At 35.8% G+C, this 21,482-nt stretch overlaps 1 protein-coding gene across 1 annotated transcript in view; it reads right to left on the bottom strand.

Annotated features, from left to right (window-relative positions):
• Positions 1-16,833: 16,833 nt before the first annotated feature.
• Positions 16,834-21,482, bottom strand: part of trpc4apa (transient receptor potential cation channel, subfamily C, member 4 associated protein a) — a 49,300-nt gene continuing 44,651 nt past the window's right edge. Inside the window, exon 20 of the transcript XR_013327556.1 lies at positions 16,834-16,867. The gene's annotated coding sequence lies outside the window, so the exon portion shown is untranslated. The remainder of the gene's footprint in view (positions 16,868-21,482) is intronic.

Below are 21,482 nucleotides of genomic sequence, written 5' to 3' on the forward strand. Positions count from 1 at the left end.
ACATAAAGAATTTCTAAAAATTCATAAAAAGTGCAAAAAAATCACGCTAAAATTTGCAAGCAGAAGCCACACCCCTTTTCTCCACTTGCTATTAAAACCCAACAGTGAAGTAAGAATACATAAATATTTTTTTTATTCATAAAAATGTAAAATACATAAGTAATTTTCTTTAAATTCATAAAAATGCAAAAAATTCATGCTAAAACTAGCAAGTGGAAGCCACTCCCCTTTCTTCTGTTTGCTTCTACAACTCAGAACTGAAGTAAAAAAAAAATATATATATATATATATATATATATATATATATATATATATATATATATATATATATATATATATATATATATATATATATATATATATATATATTGTTTAAATAGGGGTGACCCTACTTTGCATTTTTTTTTGGTATTTTGCGGCTATGTTGGCTGCACAAAAACCGCAATAATCGAGGGATTACTGTACAAATCAAAGCCATAAATGAAATGAATTTATGCCTCGAATTTTTTTATTTTATTTCCTTTGAAATCTTTGTCTTATTTACCTCATTACCATTTGTGTCCTCAATTCACGTTTGCAGTATTCAACACCCACCGACAACCAAATCGTTTAAAAACGCGGGAAGGCCGGGACCAAACATTTCCGCCAAAGTTTACGCCACAAAAAACACGCTCGCCAAATATCGATAAATTGTAACGTTTCTTTCAACTCGTATGTTTTATAGTGCAATGTGCCCATGACGTGTTCTTTCAATTTTTTTTTGTACCCCGCTTTTTTTTGTGTATGCACCCAAATTATTCTGATTTTCATTCAATAAAGTAATTTATCTTTATTAAAAAAACATGTTTCGGGTTGAAACACCTGTCGCCATGTGGGAAATGAAAACAGTTGATACGTTACGCTTAATTAAACAAAGTCGGGGTAATTATTAACCCGCATTTTAGCGGTCTTGGGATTGCGCGGGTATTTTTTTTGTGGATTTGCAGGTGAATGTGCGGCGAGATGAAAGGGGAGGGGCATGAATGCACCTGTTGTTGTCACTTTCCACCTGCTTGCTACTTCTCGCTGTTGTCGCTAGGCAAACAAAGAAGCCCACACACTCAGCTCTCACGTGATTGGCCGAATGGTTTATGTGATTCACTAAAGGCAGGATTTAAAAAGGTGGAATTTTTTTATCATTTTTTTGTGCTTACGGAGTATTGGTCACATTTTTTTTTATAGTTTGGTTAGGATCAGGTGCGACTTAGTGAATTTGTTAAGTTTTTTACTTTTAGAGTTGTTAAGTGGGAGTATTATAGCTGTTAGGTTATGTTTTTTGAGTACTTTATATGTTTTTTGAATATTTTATACGTTTTTTGAGTATTTTATATGTTTTTTGAGTATTTTATACGTTTTTTGAGTATTTTATACATTTTTTAAAGTATTTTATAAGTTTATTGATGATTTTATACGTTTTTTTGAGTATTTTCTACGTTTTTTTGAGTATTTTATACGTTTTTTTTAAAGTATTTTATACGTTTTTTTTAAGTATTTTAAACGTTTTTTAAAGTATTTTTATACGTTTTTTTGAGTATTTTCTACGTTTTATTGAGTATTTTATTCGTTTTTTTGAGTACTTTATACGTTTTTTGAGTATTTTATACGTTTTTTGAGTATTGTACACGTTTTTTTTGATCATTTTAAATTGGGTACACCGTATAATAACTTTTGTAGGAGATTTTTTAAGTATAAAGTGCGCCGAAAAGTTAGCATTTTTGCCAAATTACAATAGTCAAAAAACTAAAATACTTTAAGTTGTTTTGCCCTTTAACAAATTCCTACAACAAATATAATATTATTATAAAAAATATTCACCAGAAAATAATCTGATTGATTTTCAGTCATTAGCATTTGACCCCTGCAATGTAGCATTAGCAAAACTTACAGTATTTGTCCAAAAATGTCTTTTTTTTGGCTCGTTTTTAATATGTTTCCAATATATCAAATGCTAAGTCACGTTAGCACTTTGTAAAACGACCCTGGGGGTCCCTGACGTGTTTTTTGATTCCCTCCCAAGACCCGAATTCCTTCCAAAAACCACACATCGATCTGAAATGAAGAAACATCCTGCTATGTTCTCACACTCTTTTGTCATCAGGGAGAGTCGAACCCGTCCTCCTAGACAGTGAGTCAATCCACGGCACCCCTGGCTAAGCCCGATTAGTCTGCGTGGGCTCCGAGAGTGAGCTCAACTATTCCAAGGCCCGTTTAGCCTTTGTATAACTTTTTGGAGGCGCTGAATTCTAGGTGAACGATTGCCAAACATCTGCAACGGGCCGTCCGTCCGGCCGTGAATTTCAAGGGTGAGATAACGTAGCGCTTCCCCTTGGGCTAAGATGATCCGCTGTCTCAAGCGGGGATGAGCCTATGAAACTCTCAGCTGTTGCCAGTTAGTTCGGGGACTATTTTCAAAATGTCAGCTGGCAACGTGTCCCGAGGTCGGTCGGGATCTCTGTTTGTTCTCGGACATTTTTTTTTCCGCTGACGTTCATCTGCATTTTGCAGGAAGCAAAAGCAGTACCGTATTTTCACAACTATAGGGCGCACTTAAAAGTCGAACATTTTGCGGCCTTCTCTGTTCACTAAAATAAACTTAGTTTTGCTAATGCGGTCTTAAAAAAAATCAAACTAGTATAACTAGCAAACTTAGCATAACATAGACAAGGGCCAGCCTAACGTACACCAGTAGATAGCATAACATACACAAACAGTTATCATAACATACACAAACGGTTAGCATAACATACACTAGCGGCCAGCCTAACTTACACTAGCAGATAGCATAACATTCACAGTTAGCATAACATTCACAAATGGGTAGCATAACATACGCTAGTAGCTAGCCTAACTTATACTTGCGGTCAGCATAACATTTACAAACGGTGAGCACAACATACGCTAGTGGCTAGCCTAATTTAAACTTGTGGCTAGCATAACACATGCTAGCGGTCAGCATAAATTACGCTTGCAGATAGCATAGGATATGCTAGTGGTTAGCATAACATACACTTGCAGTTAGCCTAATATACGCTAGCGGCTAGCCTAACTTCTACTAGCAGATAGCCTAATTTATACTAGCAGATAGCATAAAATATGCTAGCATAAAATACGCTATCATAAAATATGCTGTCATAAAATATGCTGTCATAAAATATGCTATCATAAAATATGATAGCATAAATAATGCTAGCCTAACATACGCCAGCATAACATACGCTAGCGGATAGCATAACATAGGCTAGCAGATAGCAAAACATTGATACGCTAGCGAATAGCATAACATACTCTAGCCTAATGTCATGTTAGTGCCCTTTCTGATGAAACGCCCAATATATTGAAAAAAATACCCTGCGTCCTATGAAACAATGTGTTTTATGAAACAGTACTTTTCCAAAAAACGCATCTTCCAGCCATCTCCTCATGACGCAACCTCTTCTCCCAAGCCTCAAACCCCGGCACATCTCAAGCATCCCTTCATCCCCCTCCAGCCACAACTTCACTTAACCCAAACTAAAAACTCCATCACCATACTTATTTTTGCATTTTTATCACCCCCCAAAAGACACAGCACGCACTCCCCCCATCTTGTTCTTCCTCCTCCTCCCTCCAGGAGGGCAACAGGACTTGGACGTGAAATCCGAGAACACTTTCCTGCTGTGCACTCTCCACTGCCAGAACACTCACTGTAATTTACCAAAAGTGGCTGCTATTTATGCCATAAACCATGTGTTTAACATTCCTCAAGCCCGTCATGTTTGTATATTACCCCCCCCCCCCCCTCACCCCCCCCCCAGCCTCCCTCTCTACTGCACTACTATTTCTATTTATGTGTATGTGTATGTGTGTGTGTGTCATTGAAAAAAAATCACTCCCCCCACGCCACCTCTGAGACAAGGCCGACAGGAAGTTGGAGTTTACATTGGCCTACTGACCCCCCCCCCCCCCCCCCCCCAAGAAAGCGGCCCGGGTCGAGAAGCTACGGGGATCAAGTGCAGTTTCTCCTCCCGCAACAAGGCCACCACCACCCCCCCAAATCGTCCGTCCCACCCCAAGGCTGCTGTTCCAAATGGTTCTCAAGGTTCCGGTGGGTGGAGTTTGGCGCCCCCCGAAGACGGCGTGTCCTTCGTTTATACGCAAAAAAAGTTGGAATGGGGGAGGGGGGGGGGGGGGGGTGTCTGCTGACATGGTGAAAGTATGAAATGAGTGGTGTGGTTGTTTTTGTTGAACTGGTGACTGGTCACCTGAGTGTCTATGGTCATTTTGTGGGTATTTTCGGGTTATTGACAGTAGGTTGATTGTCTTCATAGATGGGTGGGGGTGGGGGTGTGGGGGGGGGGGGGGTGTAAAATTTAGGAATTGGGACCAAAACAACATTGAAGGACATTTGGGTTTCTAAATGGTAAAACTGGACTATGCAAGGCTTGCGTGGGTTTTCTATGGGTACATTCATGCTAGGCTTGCATGGGTTTACTATGGGTATATCTATGCTGGGATTGCATGGATTTTCCATGGATACATCTATGCTAGGCTTGCATGGGTTTTCTATGGGTATATCTATGCTGGGATTGCATAGGTTTTCTATGGGTACATCTATGCTAGGCTTTTTGAGGGTTCGATCCCAGGTCCGCACCTTCCTTTGTGGACTACCCAGGCTTTTGTGGGTTTTCCCATGGTAGGCTTGTTGAAGGTTTGTTATCGGTTTTGGACCTTTCTGTGTGGAGTTTGCATTTTCTCCCTGGGCTTGCATGGATTTTCCATGGGTACATCCATGGTAGGCTTTTTGTACACTGAAAATTATCCCTATCTATGATTAGTAACAGGATTGCAAAATCATACTAGTATTAGCTTTTTGCCAAATATAGCCGCTAGCTAGCTAGCAAGTGAGGATAAACGGATGGCTGGGATAGGCTCCAGCACCCCCGCAACCCTTGCGAGGATAAGCAGTTCCGAAAAATGAATGCTGTTTCCAATATTTTGCATAACAAGAATGCAAATTACCTCTATTATTAGCTTATAGCCAAATGGTAGGTGCTAGCTGGTTAGCTAACAGATAAAACTTACTCATTTCAATAGGTTGAGAAATACAATAAATGTAATATTTTGATTAAATGCATAGTAATTGGCATAAAGTGAGGCATTTAATTAAAAAAATATGAAAAATTGTCTTAGTGAGCGAAAAGAAATGAAATATATTTAGCTGCATAACTATGTCAAGTGCGGATTATCATGTGATTCAATGCATTCTTCCAAAAAAATGATAAAAATGTTATGATAACCGCGATGTGTGCATATTGTCGGCCCCAATCGCCATCAATAATAATCAAGAATTGAAATATTACGCTCATGAAAACAAAGATAAGTAAGATAAGACAGAAATGAAACAAATAATAAACCAAAAATTAAAAAATGGAATTCCAATTTGAGACATTCCAATCGCATTATAAAGTTCACTATTCACTTTTTTGGGTGTTTTACATCATATTTTCAGGCATTTTTATTTTATAAAGGACAATAAGTTTACCCAAAAATGGAAAGTTTTAGCATTTTGTATTTTTATGATTTAAAATGTGAAGGAATTGTAGAATGAGTCCATTTTTTGGTTGTTAAAAGTCAGTTTTCTGTTTTTAATTGTATTTCACTCCCACTTCGCACTTCATGTATTATGTTGGTGGTAATCTCTATTTAAGATTAGCACCTGTTTTTAAACACTTCATTGCTCACTTTCTTTCAAATAACGATCCGTTTTTCTGCCAAAAAAACATCCCACGGCTGTGATCTCGTCAAGGCTTTAAGAGTTCCGCGTACTCATTTAAATGTCATGGAAAACTAATAACCCAACTACAAACGGCGCAGAGACAAAACGGCTGTCTTTCCAAAAGAAAAGACAGCCAAAGAAGTATTTATTCATCCATTTTCTGACCCACTTAGCCTCATTAGCTATCCAGCTAGCGCCTATGTCTGAGGAAAAGCTAATAGTAGTATGAATTTGCAATCTTGTTATTGTAATTATGCTAAATATTGTAAACAACATTCATTTTTGGAACCGGTTATCCTCACATAGGTCACAGGGGTGCTGGAGCCAATCCACTAATCCTCACTAGCTAACCAGTTAGCGCCTACGTCTGGCTAAAAGCTAATACTAGTATTAATTTGCAATTCTGTTACTGTAATTATTCCAAATATTGTAAACATCGATAGGGTCACAAGTAAAAATATAAAAATGAAATAATAATAATAATAATATACACAGATTTTTTCAAGTAGCAAGCGGAGGACAGGGGAGTGGTTTCCGCTTGCAAATTTCAGCGCAAATTTTCATTTTTATTAACTTACGAGAAATGTAATAAAAAAATCCATCATAACTAAAACTTTAACTTTAATCTTTTAAAAAAATAAAAATAATTAACCCCAAAAAAAATGCCCCAGAAAAAAAATCTGCGATGTCGTTAAGCCACAATATTCGAGGGATTACTGTATACTATTACATAATTCGAATTGTTTTCACATTTTTATGAACTTTAATTATTATTTTTTTTACTACAGGGCTGAGTTCTAATAGTAGTCCAAGGACAGTGGGAGTGGCCTCCACTTGCAAATTTCATCTCAAATTTTCACATTTTTATAAAGTTTAATAATTTCAATTTTTTTTACTACAGTCCTGAGTTTTCATAGCAGTCCAAAAACAGTGGGAGTGGCTTCTCCTTGCAAATTTCATCTCAAATTTTCACTTTTTTATGAACTTCCAAAAAAATCTAATAGAAAAAATCCCTAAAAAAAAATCAGCAATGTCACAAACCCGCGATATTCGAGGGATTACTGCATACCATTACAAACTTCAAATAGTTATAAAAAATATATATATTTTTTTACGTTAGTACTTTTTTAGTAGCAAGCCGAGGACAGTGGGAGTGGCTCCCGAAAATTTTCACATTTTTATGAATCTAATCAACAACAAAAAAATCCCTCAAAAAATAAAAATCAGCAATATCACAAACCCGCGATATTCGAGGGATTACCACAACCCTTTACAAATACCATTTAACGATGGATCAGGCTGCGTGAGGTTGCCCCAGGCCTTTCTAAGGGTTTGGCTTTGAGGATATGGGGGTAGGGGGGGCGGGGGGGGTATATTAAAGAGTAATGAATCACACACACACAGTCACAGGGTCGCCGACTATGAATGTGTTCTCTGTTGGTTTTCCTGGAGCCTGGAGTTTACTAACTGATGACGCAGGCTGTACTTGATCAGAGACATGTGTTACTGCAAAGTCGTTGCCAGCGACGAGCCGAGCGTTGAACAAAAAGGAAGGGGGCGTGGCCAAAGGGGGATGGCGGGGGGGGGCGGGGTTGCCATTTTTGGCTTTTCCTGTGTCCTTCGGGACGTTGCCTCACATTTACTGTCGATGCTTGAAGAAGGGAATTGAGCCCAGAAAGTTAAAAAAAATAATAATTGAGCTTAGCTTTTACTTTGGCGGGACAGGAAACAAGACGAGTGTCAGAATGTCTTGACCTAGCTTTCCTTCAAACTAAAAAAACTCCCCCATTTTTTTTGTAGACTGTAGAAATGTGTGGAAATGTGATGGGAAATGAAAAACACAACTTACCGTATTTTCAGGACTATAAGGCGCACTTAAAAGTCTGGAATTTTCAAAAAAAAATAGATATGGCGGCTTATAATCCAGTGTGCTTTATATAATGGCAAAAAATGAGAATGTGTTATTTGTTGGGGCTGCGCCTTTAAATGCATTGCGCCGTATAGTCGTGAAAATACGGTAATCGGGTGATAAATTGTTCTTTTGGCAGAGAGGGTAATACTGAAGGACTGTGTTAATATTTACAGTACTTTGATTTTTATAGGGCAAGTGACTATTTTTGGTTATTCATAAAAATGCCTAACCTTATAAAGGCATGGTATTCAAAGTATATGTGGAGGACACATTTGGGGTCATGGAGGTCACAATATAGACGTTTTGTATGCAAGTATGTGGAGAAAGGTCTTAGTTATGAATTTGTTATTGTGTATAGTTTGATAAATTAATATAATTCTAGAACAATAACAGATTTATATTATTTTCTTGCTGATTTGTAGCTAAAAAATGATGATTGAATCGAGGGTAGGGCTTATATGCGCATAAATTAGACAATACGGCTGATATGGTCATTAATTTTAAAATAGATAATAATAATTTGGACGTTTATGAATAGAATACAAGCAAAAAACTATCTTGCATAAAATGTGAAAAAACTGACTTACTTGTTGTGCCTGGCATTGCTCGCTCAGGGTGCCGTCATCTTACTTTTTGGGTACACTTCCTGGTTGTACCTTCATGACCTCATTTTTGAATTTGACCTAAATCTGGAATACAACAGACAATGCATTTGATTCATAAAGTATCTAAAAAAATACCACGTGCAATGATTTTTCTTAAAATTTTCCCTTCAAAGTAACACATTTGTTCTTCCTATTAAAACCATGAATATGGAGATGAAAATTGGGACTTGGGGGCGGCTTATATGAGAGAAATTGTAAAAAAATCAATGATTTTAAGGTTATTTAAGGGTATGGCTTTTAGGCAGACGCGGCTTATATGTGAGAAAATACGGTAACACATTTGTACTCCCTATTAAAACCATGAAAATATAGAAGATTGTGAATTAGGGGGCGGCTTATACGAGAGAAATTGTAAAAATCAATCATTTTAAGGTTATTTAAGGGTATGGCTTTTACACAGTGGCGACTTATATGTGAAAAAATATGGAAACACATTTGTACTCCCTATTAAAACCAAGAATATAGAAAATAACAAATCAGGAGGCGGCTTATATGAGAGAAATAATAAAAATCAATTATTTTAACGCAATTTAAGGGTATAGCTTTTAAGCAGAGGCATCTTATATGTGAAAAAATATGGTAACACATTTGTACTCCCTATTAAAACCATGAATATAGAAAATTGTGAATCAGGGGGCGGCTTATACGAGAGAAATTGTAGAAAATCAACCATTTTAAGGCAATTTAAGGGTACAGCTTTTAAGCAGAGGCGACTTATATGTGAAAAAATACGGTAACACATTTGTACTCCCTATTAAAAACATGAATATGGAGCTGAAAATTAATATGGAGCTAAATATTGTGAATCAGGGGGCGGCTTATACGAGAGAAATTGTAAAAATCGAGAAAAATTGTCAAAATCAATGATCTTAAGTCCATTTTAAGGGTGAGGCTTATATGTGGAGGCGGCTTATATGCGAGAAAATACGACAAGTGCCTGATAGTTTTTAGTTTTGGTTGAATTTTAGGAAATATAATCTGTGTCATATTGGAATGTAAGTGAAAATATTTGCCATACAAGGTGCAAAAGGACGGTGAATGGGCGCCACAGGCCTTAACATGAGGATTATGAAAGAGGTGCTTCTGGCTTCTGTGCACCTGCCGCAACATGTCTGCACACAACAGCATGTAAACACTAGAAAGGTGACTCCGAAAAGTTTGGGTTTGATGCAATGAGGCCTAAACGTGGCAAGCCTGGTCCTGCCAAAGTGGTTTGCTTAGACGCTTGGGAATCGGCATTTGGATGTGGTTAATAATCACATTTCTACTCGATTACTCTGAAGCATGATTCAGCAATAATCATCATTAACAAATTTTAGATATAATATTTAGATTTTTTTTTATAAATGGATTAAAAGAACTGGATTAAAAGACCTGAATATTCAGTTTTTTTATAGATCTAAAACAATGATTATTTGATTTTTTATGTATATTTTTAGATTTTACAAAATGATTTTTGAACTAAAAACTGAATAAATGGATTTAAAATACTGGATTAAAAGCCCTGGTTAGTCAGTTTTTTATAGATTTAAAAAAAATGATAATTAGAGCTTTTTTTTAAATATATTTTTTAGATTTTACAAAATGTTTTTTGAACTAAAAACAGAAAAAAATGGATTAAATATGACAATTATTGATTTAAAAGGGTGAAAATCAGGAAATTTAATTTACATCTATACTCTTCATTTTAATTTGATTCCAAAACAGAAAATCGGCACATTATTGACTTTCTTGGGCCGCACAAAATGATGTGGCGGGCCAAATTTGGCCCCCGGGCCACCACTTTGACACCCGTGGTCTACATTAACTGCGATATTCGAGGGATTACTGCAGACCTGGTCACTCCAGTCCTCAAGGTCTGATTTTTTTGTCCCAACCGATCCAGTACAGACACTTGAAGTAATTCAATTCCTGCTAAAACAAGAAGCACCTGACTACCAATCCACTAATTCCACTTCTAAGACTCCAGATTGGTTTCTTATTATATGTTAGACCAAAAAAACCTTACCCACTACAACCATTTCTGTAATCAATTCCCTATCTATGAATGACTGTATTATTTCTCTTGGTAAATTTAAATCTGACATTATACTCTTACTTGATTACCCCAAGTAAAAACTGAACTTGCAACTAAGCATTAAAACTAAGATAACAAATGACGGCATGAGTATGAGACGAGATGTCCCCATTTGCAGAGTGTTTCCTGGCACCCCAACACTCACACATCCAACAGACTTGGTCTATCAAACACATCAGTGTACACTACCAAGCGTTCCTCTGCGTGGGAGGCTCGCACTCCAGCTGCTTCTGATGGAAAACACCCGCTTCTCCCCCAGACACCCTCAGGCTGTCCTTGCTATTGTGACACAGTCCCTCTATAACCCTACAAGTCCTCCAGCCGTCCTCCAGAGCCTCACGGTCTTCGGTCTAGAGCAGTCGCCATTCTTTTGGTCGCCGGTCAAATGTACTGAGATATTCAACAGTACTCAAAGATTAAACATTACTTAGATATTAAACAGTACTTAAAGATTAAACAGTACTTAAAGATTAAACAGTACTTAGATACTAAACAGTACTTAGATATTAAACAGTACTTGGATATTAAACAGTACTTAGATATTAAACAGTACTTAGATATTAAACTGTACTTAGATATTAAACAGTACTTAGATATTAAACAGTACTTAGATATTAAACAGTACTTAGATATTAAACAGTACTTATATATTAAACAGTACTTGGATACTAAACAGTACTTGGATATTAAACAGTACTTAGAGATTAAACAGTACTTAGATATTAAACAGTACTTAGATATTAAACTGTATTTAGAGATTAAACAGTACTTAGAGATTAAACAGTACTTAGATATTAAACTCTCTCTTTTAGATATTAAACAGTACTTAGATACTAAACTACTTGGATATTAAACAGTACTTGGATATTAAACAGTACTTAGATACTAAACAGTACTTGGATATTAAACAGTACTTGGATATTAAACAGTACTTAGATATGAAACAGTACTTAGATATTAAACAGTACTTAGATGTTAAACAGTACTTAGATATTAAACACTACTTAGATATTAAACCAGCCATGGGCAAACTACGGCCCGTGAGCCGCATCCGGCCCGCCGATGTTGTCCAAATTTTTTCCCCCAAGATGGCGCCGTCATGTGGAAGCCAGTGGCAGTAGCTCTGTCCATTCTAATTTGTTTTTCGTGTTTTTCAGCCCCATCTTTTTCTAAATTACCCATAAATTTGAATATTTCTTAATACATTCCTTTTGACTTTACATGGTACTTTTGACTTTAAAGATGAGTGATGAGTATATTAATACTTGACTCCTTTTTTTCTGTTTATGTTTCATATGTACTGTTAACGGATGCACTTTTTTATATGTATCGTATCTTGTGCTGACCCAGCCTATCTATCACATTTTTTAAGTCAATGTGCCCCCCCCTCGGGCCCAAAAGTTTGCCCACCCCTGACATAGAGCCATGCCTCCCCAACTTTTTCAAACATCTCAGATCCAAACAATAGACAGACGCAAAGGACTGGCACGGACCAAAATTCTCCCAGCGAGCACATGTTGAAGCCATTATCCTGTTGCTTGTTAAGTCATTACTCTATAGCTTGTTATTTTCTCAAGCAAGAGAAAGCACTCTATCCACAAAGAAGTGCTGAGAGATTTCCCACCCGACACAGATTTGGGTTATGGGATGTCGGCCCTGAATTGGGAAGAATGTACACAGCAGACTTAAGAAACTTCAAGAAAAGGGAGAACAATCCGGCAAAATGGCAAAATTTATAGTTGCCAGGAAGGTTTATTCGGCAATCTGACGATAAAGGCTCCGAAAGCTTTGAGTTCTCTAAAGGGACATAGCGGATTTGACATAGTCAAAGCGGAGCTTTGACATATTCACGGTGGATCTTGGACATCTGCTTTCCATTTCCTTCTTTTCCCAAGACAGTGATTGCTGGCAGCAATGCTTTTCAATGAAATTGTCTCTCGCTTCCTGTGTGATCAGTTTAGCATAAAGTGTCTGCATATTATCTCGCTATAACGTCGTAGTACTTAGCATAGCTAGCTTCTATTTCATGAGAACAATGTAAAGCTTTCATTTACTACCCTGAAACAAACTTTAAGATAAATATCAGGAAGAAAACAAATAAAACGTACTAAGTTAGGTAATAAAAACTATGCTAGCTAGCTTCTAATTCACAAGAACAATGCAATGTTAGCACGGATATCGCAATGCTGCTATTTACAACCCTGATACGAACTTTAAGACAAATATCTGGAAGAAAAAAATGATTAAAACGTACTAACTAAGCTAATAAAAAACTATGCTAGCTAGCTTGTAATTCACAAGAACAACCCAATGTTAGCACGGATATTGCAACGCTACCATTTACAACCCTGATACGGACTTTAAGACAAATAACAGGAAGAAAAATGATTAAAACTTACGAACTAAGCTAATAAAAACTTTGCTAGCTAGATAGCTAACTTCTAGTTCACAAGAACAACACAATGTTAGCACGGATATCGCAACACTGCTATTTACAACCCCGATACAAACTTTAAGACAAATATCACGTATAAAAAACATACCAACTAAGCTAATAAAAACTTTGATAGTTTATTAGCTATTTCTCTAAAACCTGATTAGCCTAGCTAGCTTCTTATTCACAAGAACAACCCAACATTAGCACGAATATCGCAATGTTGCCATTTACAACCCTGATACGAACTTTGACACAAAAATCACACAGAAAAAATACTAAAAACTTACCAAATAAGATAATAAAAACTTTGATAGTTTATTAGCTATATCTTTAAAACTTGCTTAATCTAGCTAGCCTCTAATTCTTGAAAACAACCCAACGTTAGCACAGATATCGTAACGCTGCTATTTACAACCCTATTAAGGATAAAGTGGTTCAGAAAATTAGATGAGATCTAAAAACTGACTTAAAAGCAATCACCTTCCAAAAAGGGTGAGGCTAAAATCACCTCCAATTGTGTAACGAGCCTATCATTGAAAGTGGCGACCCATCCTCCAGCCTCGACACCGAGCGACTTCCCCGTTTATTAGCAGGAAAACTTTCACAACATCCTTCCCAATGTGCTCCCCATTAACCCAATCTGTGAGCAGGCCCACTCTCACCACACTGCTAATGGCTGACATATGCCTCTTAGCTACACCGCTAGCACCTAAGATCAAAGACCTAGCATAGATAGGAACTGATTTGGAGCCCCCCACCCCCAACACCAAGCCCCTTTTCGACACCCATGCGACAAGCCAAATGGCCAGACACCTGTCTTTTCCGCAATTGTTGACCCTTCCGAGACAAGCGACGCGTATTCCAGCTGCGAGCTCAGATAACAGCGCTCATATACCGCGTGCTACAATGACTCTGCAAACTGTACCCACTCACTTCCTAAACCTGCGGATGAACGACGTCAACGTGAACGAGTTTAATATCTAAGAGGGATAGTTTAATATCTAAGTACTGTTTATTATCTATGTACTGTTTAATATCTAAGTCCTGTTTAATATCTAAGTACTGTTTAATATCTAAGAGAGAGAGAGTTTAATATCTAAGTACTGTATAATCTCTAAGTACTGTTTGATATCCAAGTACTGTTTAATATCCAAGTACTGTTTAATATCCAAGTGGTGTTTAATATCCAAGTACTGTTTATTATCGAAGTACTGTTTAATATCTAACTACTGTTTAATATCTAAGTACTGTTTAATATTTAAGTAGTGTTTAATATATAAATACTGTTTAATATCCAAGTACTGTTTAATATCCAAGTACTGTTTAATATCTAAGTACTGTTTCATATCTAAGTAGTTTCATATCGAAGTACTCTGTTAAATATCTAGGTACTGTTTAATATCTAAGTACTTTTTAATATCCAAGTGCTGTTTAATATCTAAGTACTGTTTAATATCTAAGTACTGTTTAATATCCAAGTGCTGTTTAATATCGAAGTACTGTTTAATATCTAAGTACTGTTTAATATCTAAGTACTGTTTAATATCCAAGTGCTGTTTAATATCGAAGTACTGTTTAATATCTAAGTACTGTTTAATATTTAAGTACTGTTTAATATTTAAGTACTGTTTAATATCTAAGTACTGTTTCATATCTAAGTACTGTTTCATATCTAAGTACTGTAGAAACCAGCTCTCAAAATTATATTCATGAGAGAGTTTAATATTTAAATATCTACTGTTTTCAACATTACTTAGATATTAAACAGTACTTAGACATCAAACAGTACTTCGATATTAAACAGTACTTAGATATGAAACAGTACTTAGATATTAAACAGTACTTAGATCTTAAACAGTACTTAGATATTAAACAGTACTTAGATATTAAACTCTCATGAATATAATTTTGAGAGCTAGTTTCAACAGTAAACTCTGCCACAATTTGTCCGGCGACCAAACGTCTGCCAACCAAACGTCCGTCAACCAAACATCCGTCTACCAAACGTCCGTCACCCAAAAATCCAGCCACACAGAAAAACACTCACTATCAGATCACTAACTGGCGCAAATACAGGAAATCCCGAAGCGGTATGAACAATTTTTTTCTCAGGAGTTCCACCAGAACCAGTTCTTTGTAGCGTTTCAACCCCCAACCCCAACCCCAACCCCCCCTCTATGGGCCTCTGTCTCCGATAACCATCCACACAACCGCAAGTACTGCCGCCTTGTGGAAAAAAAACAATCCAAACCTCTGTCGCACACATATGTAGTCGATTCTAAGCATGTGGCTCGTTACTTCATTGCCTTGGGATCAAACGCCGCTGAGGGTTCCTCTAAATCTCAACGCCATGTCCCAATGTGGTCAGACCATAGACTTAGAGGCACCTTACTTAAACCAGAACCCCCCCTACAAAAAAATGGCAACAAAACCAAAATGGAAAATAGAAATATGCAGACTCAGAGGGAAATATTCCACTTTGTTTTCTGTAAAAAAAAAATGGAATACATGCAGTTTTTTTGGTCTGTTCCACTTGACAAACTAAATCTAGTCTTTGGATCATTTGATCGTTGAGGATTCACATGCTCTTCATGTGATTCCAATGAGGAGCTGGATTTGCTACGGCACCCCCCCTTTCCCGGGACAAGCTATGACACACATTCCACTTCATTAAATGGAGTTATTTCGACGAATGAAGGAAATAAACGAGTTAAACTCGTGAAGGACCAGGAAATGTAGAAATGTCAATTGTTACAGCTTTTTTGAGGGAATTGGGTTGTAAAAAAATGGGATTAATTAAAGTTTCAAAGATATTTAGACAAAAGGGGAGTTATGTGTGGAAGGAAATCGAATTAATTTGAACAGGCATGTATGAGGACGCCTTGTTTGGATGAAAATAGATAAAAATAAAGATATTTATCTAATTTTTGGTAGTTATAAGAATGTTTGCTTGTAAGTGAGAGTTTAGGAAAAACTATTATGATATAAAAGTATGATATTTGCATGTTATTCTATTGTTTTTAATGTTTTTTAATGCTATGTGTTGAAACAGAAGAGTTAAATAAGTGTATTTTTGGCTATTTACCTAAAAAATAGATTTTTTTGCTATAAATGGATTAAAAGAACTGGATTAAAAGCCCTGAATATTCCGTTTTTTTATAGATCTAAAATAATGTTTATTTTAGCTATTTTTTAAATATATTTTTAGATTTTACAAAATGATTTTTGAACTAAAAACACTGAAAAATGGATTAAAAATTACAATTATTTATTTAAAGAACTGAATTAAAATCCCTGAATATTCCGTTTTTTATAGATTTAAAACAATGTTTATTTTAGCTTTTTTTAAAATATATTTTTAGATTTTACAAAATGATTTTTGAACTAAAAAACTGAAAAAATGATTAAAAAATGACAATTATTGATTTAAAAGGGGGAAAATCAGGAAATTTAATATACATCTATACTCTTCATTTTAATTTAATCCTAAAACAGAAAGTCAGCACTCATGATTGACTTTCCCGGGCCGCAAAAAATGCTGCGGTGGACCAGATTTGGCCCCCGGGCCGCCACTTTAACACATGGACTACACCATAAACTCATACTTATTGGATGGAGGTTTGTAAAGAAGAAACGTCTGGAAACTAAAAACAGATTTATGCGTCCAACCCTATTTTTTCCCCGATTTGTCTTCTCTCATCAAAACTCCAAACTATTTCTCTCGTATAAGCCGCCCCCTGATTTACAATTTTCATCTCCATATTCATGTTTTAATAGGGAGTACAAATGTGTTACTTTGAAACGGAAAATCTTAAGAAAAATCATCGTACGTAGTATTTCTGCGACTGTATAAATCGATTAGTAGATTCCACATACCTAAAAAGTTTCCAGCATGTAGACAAATTCCAAAAGGAGGTCAGGTGAGCAGTACAACCAGGAAGTGAAGGTCCGTAGTGGTCTTGTTAGGTAAGATGGCGTCATCCTGAGTGAGAAATGGAAGGCACAAGTGAGTTTTTTGTTCATAATTTATGTAAAATAGGTGTTTTTTTTTAATTGAATTTCATTCATAAACATCAAAATAAAATTTAGTTAAGTGAAAATACATTTTTTACTTGAATTTCATTCATAGACATCAAAATAAAATTTAGTTAAGTGAAAATAAATTTTTTTACTTGAATTTCATTCATAAACATCAAAATAAAATTTAGTTAAGTGAAAATATATTTTTTTAACTTGAATTTCATTCATAAACATCAAAATAAAATTTAGTTAAGTGAAAATACATTTTTTTACTTGAATTTCATTCATAAACATCAAAATAAAATAAAATTTAGTTAAGTGAAAATACATTTTTTTACTTGAATTTCATTCATAAACATCAAAACAAAATTTAGTTAACTGTTTTATCTGTTTATCTTTCCTCTATTTTGAAATAAAAAAAAACCCTATTGTCCACATTATGTCATTTCATGCATGTCAAGTCTAATTTATGCGCATATAAGCCCTACCATGGTTTCAGTTGCCATTTTTTTTCGGATAAATACGGCCTATATGCGAAAAAATACAGTATTTCCATCATTGCAAGCAAGCACCTTGCAACAGCTGGTTTGAATTATCTGTGGATTCTGCTTGGGTGGAGGGGGCGGGGCTTAGTAGAGGGGAGGTGTGGAGACTCCTGGCGCCAGGATCAGGCCAGCAGGTCAGAGACGGATGACGATTACCAAAATACTAGCAGGCAACCATCGGCTCGTGGTGGAGGGGGTGGGGGGTGGGGTGGGGGTGGGGGGGGGGGGGCTGGGGGGGGGGGGGTCTTTCAGCTTACAGGATGGGCAGGCAAGTGGCCCAACGTCAGGGCTTTTGTGACTGCCAGGGACGCTCCTACTTCCACTTCCTATGCGATAGCCGTTTCCTGTCATTGAGAAACAACTATTTCCAAGGCTCTTTGTCAGATTGGGTAATATTCTAGATCAGGTGGTGACAAAGTGGCGGTTTGGGGGCTACATTTGGGCCGGTGGATCATTTTGTGTAGGCTGGGGAGGTATGTGATGAGTGCTGACTTTTTGTTTTAGGATCAAATTAGAATGAAGAGTATGGATGTATATTAAATTTCTTGATTTTTTTTCATTTTAAATTAATAATTGCCATTTTTTTATCATTTTTTGGTGTTTTTAGGTCAAAAATAATTTTGTAAAAAGTAAAATATATATACTAAAAAAATAAACAGCATCTCAATCAAAATCTTAATAATCCTAATTACTTTTGTTTCCTTAAATTTACTGTATATGACACCGGTGTCAAAGTGGCGGCTCGGGGGCCAAATCTGGTCCACTGAATCATTTTGTGCGGCCCGGGAAAGTCAATCATGAGTGCCGACTTTCTGTTTTAGGATAAAATTAAAATTAAGAATATAGATGTATATTAAATTTCCTGATTTGTCCTCTTTTAAATCAATAATTGTCATTTTTAATCCATTTTTCTGTGTCTTTTAGTTCAAAAATCATTTTGTAAAATCTAAAAATATATTTTAAAAAAAGCTAAAATAAACATTGTTTTAAATCTATAAAAACTGAATATTCAGGGCTTTTAATCCACTTCTTTTAATCCATTTATTAAAAAAAATATCAAAATATTATATCTAAAATGGTCCAGCCCACATGAAACCGAGTTGACGTTAATGCAGCCCAAGACACTCTTGTTCTAGATCAAATATAATCAGGTGGATTTTTTTGGAGGGGGTTTGGGGGTATGGGGGTTTCTGGCATGGATGTCTTGTTCCATATTACAATTCCAGATGGAAGGAACAGCATACTTTGTTCCCGATGTAGTCAAATGTTGAAAGCAGCTCTTTTAGTTAAGACTCAGGAGTCTGAGTCATAAAATACTTGTGGTCCACATGTGAAGAGAGAACAGTTGACAGTAGAAGGTGCTGTTTGCTGACAAGGAACAGTCGTCCTGAGATGATTCGTCTACGACGTTGCACGCCGAGGGCGGTGTCGCGTGGGAAGTTGACAAACAATGTACCAAAAAAAAGAAAACATGGCCGTTTAAAGGACGCAAAAACAAAATGGCACCAAATTATGTCAGGGAATGTTATTTTTAAGATGAAATGATGCAATTTTTAGGTGAAATTACATTGTGAATATGACACTTTTTAGTTTAAAAGTTAGCTAAATTGCTAAAAAAACATGTTTTTTGGTCAAAAATCTGATTACTATCGTACTTCCAAACGGTTAAAAGTATTTTATGAACTGATTCAATTTTTAAGTGAAATTACATTGTGAATATGACAATTTTTAGTTTAAAAGTTAGCTAAAGTGCTAAAAAAATTTAAAAAAATGTTGTTTTTGGTGAAAAATCGGATTACTATCGTACTTCCAAACGGTTAAAACTATTTTTTTGCGACTAAACTTCCTGACTTGTTGACATTTGACTCCCAATCATATCAAAGTCAGAGTCCACCATTATTGACCAATCCAAATAGACCAAAAACTATCTTTTGGGGGTCAAAATGGTCACCTAAATTCTTCTATACATTCTCTAGTGAACCACCATTTTAGTATCTTGTTAAATTTGATGAATATATTCATTCTATTCTGTCTTTAGGGATCCAAGTTTAGATTTTTTTTTTTGCTGTAGGGAATGTCTTTGCAGCAAAACTCCACCCACAACTAACTCCACCTACAGAATGCACACTGACCACAAAATATGAGTGTGGGACATTTTTGTTCTGATTTATGTTTCGAGGAAAGGGAAGAGCAAAGTGCCCCCTGCTTATTCCAACTATGTACTACGTCTATGTTCTAAATATGTTCCTTTAGAATTTTGGGAATCGAAAGGAGACTGTTATACACCTAGAGTATATCGCCGCCTACTGGTTGGAATTGGAAAGTGATTCAAAAATCAAATATACGGTGCATAAATGAATTTGTAACTTAAAATAGCAAATATAGAATATTTTCTGTTGTATTTTTTGCAAAAATGAATTATATTTATGCTTAAAAATGCAAAAATAGCAGATTTTATTTTGTTTTTGGCTAATTTTAGCAAGTGAAAAATGTTGAAAGCTAAAATTAAGCAGAAATAACAATGTTAACGTTCTTTAAATTAATCTAATGTGTTTTAAACTAGTTTGAGACTTTAAAACACTAAACTAAATGGTTTATTTAGAGTTTTAGTGGCATTTTGGGGCTCTCTGGACTTTTCATACTGTTTCTAATGTTTTGCTAACTAGCTAAGCTAATGCTAATACTTTCTTTCGTACTTCAAATGTGAAAAGAAACGTAATAAATGAATAAAATTAAAAAAGACACAGAAAATAGGGTGTTTTTGTCTTAACATAACCTCCCTAATTTCTAGTCAGCTTGCTTTTGTTGTGATTTTCGTCTTTTCCGTTAGGGGTCGCTATACACCAAGCAGAAATGATCTGGTCAATACTACTTTTAGACAACAGTGGCCGCTAAAGTCCCGCATAAGACTTTCTAAGTTCCATTTTAGTTGAGAAATGACCTAAAAACTCATTCTTTTTGTAAAAAAAACTAAATTTTGTCTATTATCCTCACATATTATCATACTTTTTCAATCCAGGAGCTGATATTGACTTGGTTTTTCATCACTTTCCGCCATTGACGGCAATAGACTCCTAATCCCTTCTAACGAGGAGATGTCGGCAGCGCCTTGTAGCAAATGACAACATGCCTTCGGCACCCCTGTGGTGCGCTAGGAATCACAAGGAGCACTTTTAAGGCACGCACTTGGATAGCAGCTGTCCAAGTATCTGGACTGTTGCCAGGAAGCAGCAGTGGCGAATTCCTACTTGATCCTTCTGGGACGTCTCCGAGCATCCCCTTGTGACCTTCTTCACCTGTCGGGATTGGGGACTCGGGATTGTGGATTGGGGTCCCTTATTCTGATGCTAAGCATCTTCCCGAGAGACAACCAATGGGTCTCTTATGGCCCCCCTCTGAGATGGAGCCAGGTGGGATTCATTTTTCACTGTGTTAAATGTTTTCATTTGCTAAGGGATGGCATGGTTTGTCGGGATTTGAACCTCAACTAAGGTTGTGTTATTTTTGCGTAGTTGTGGAATCCTTCCATAATCCAGAAACGAGTCACTTTGTACCTGTACTTATTTATGTAAGCAACGAATTCACGTTGACTACTTATCTATGTTGACTACACTTATCTACTTATTTATGTTGTTGACTACTTATCATTTATTTATGAATGATTTGATTATTTGCTTAGTATTTATTGGTCTATTTGTTTTTTTTTGTTATTTGTGCACTTACCTACTCATTTATGTTGTTGACAACTTATTTATTATGTTGATTACTTATTTATCATTTATTTATGAATGGTTTGATTATTTGTTTAGGATTTTTTGGTCTATTTGCTTTTGTTAATAATGCACTTATGTTGTTGACTATTTATTTATCGTTTATTTATAAATGATTTGATTATTTGTTTAGTATTTATGTCTTTGTTTTTGTTATTGTTATTTGTACACTTATCTACTTATCTATTTTGTTGGCTACTTATTTATTATGTTGACAACTTATTTATTAGTTATTTATTGCTTATTTATGTTTGTTTGTTGT

The sequence above is a fragment of the Stigmatopora nigra genome, chromosome 10 (assembly GCF_051989575.1).
Source record: "Stigmatopora nigra isolate UIUO_SnigA chromosome 10, RoL_Snig_1.1, whole genome shotgun sequence".
Taxonomy (NCBI): Eukaryota; Metazoa; Chordata; class Actinopteri; order Syngnathiformes; family Syngnathidae; genus Stigmatopora; species Stigmatopora nigra.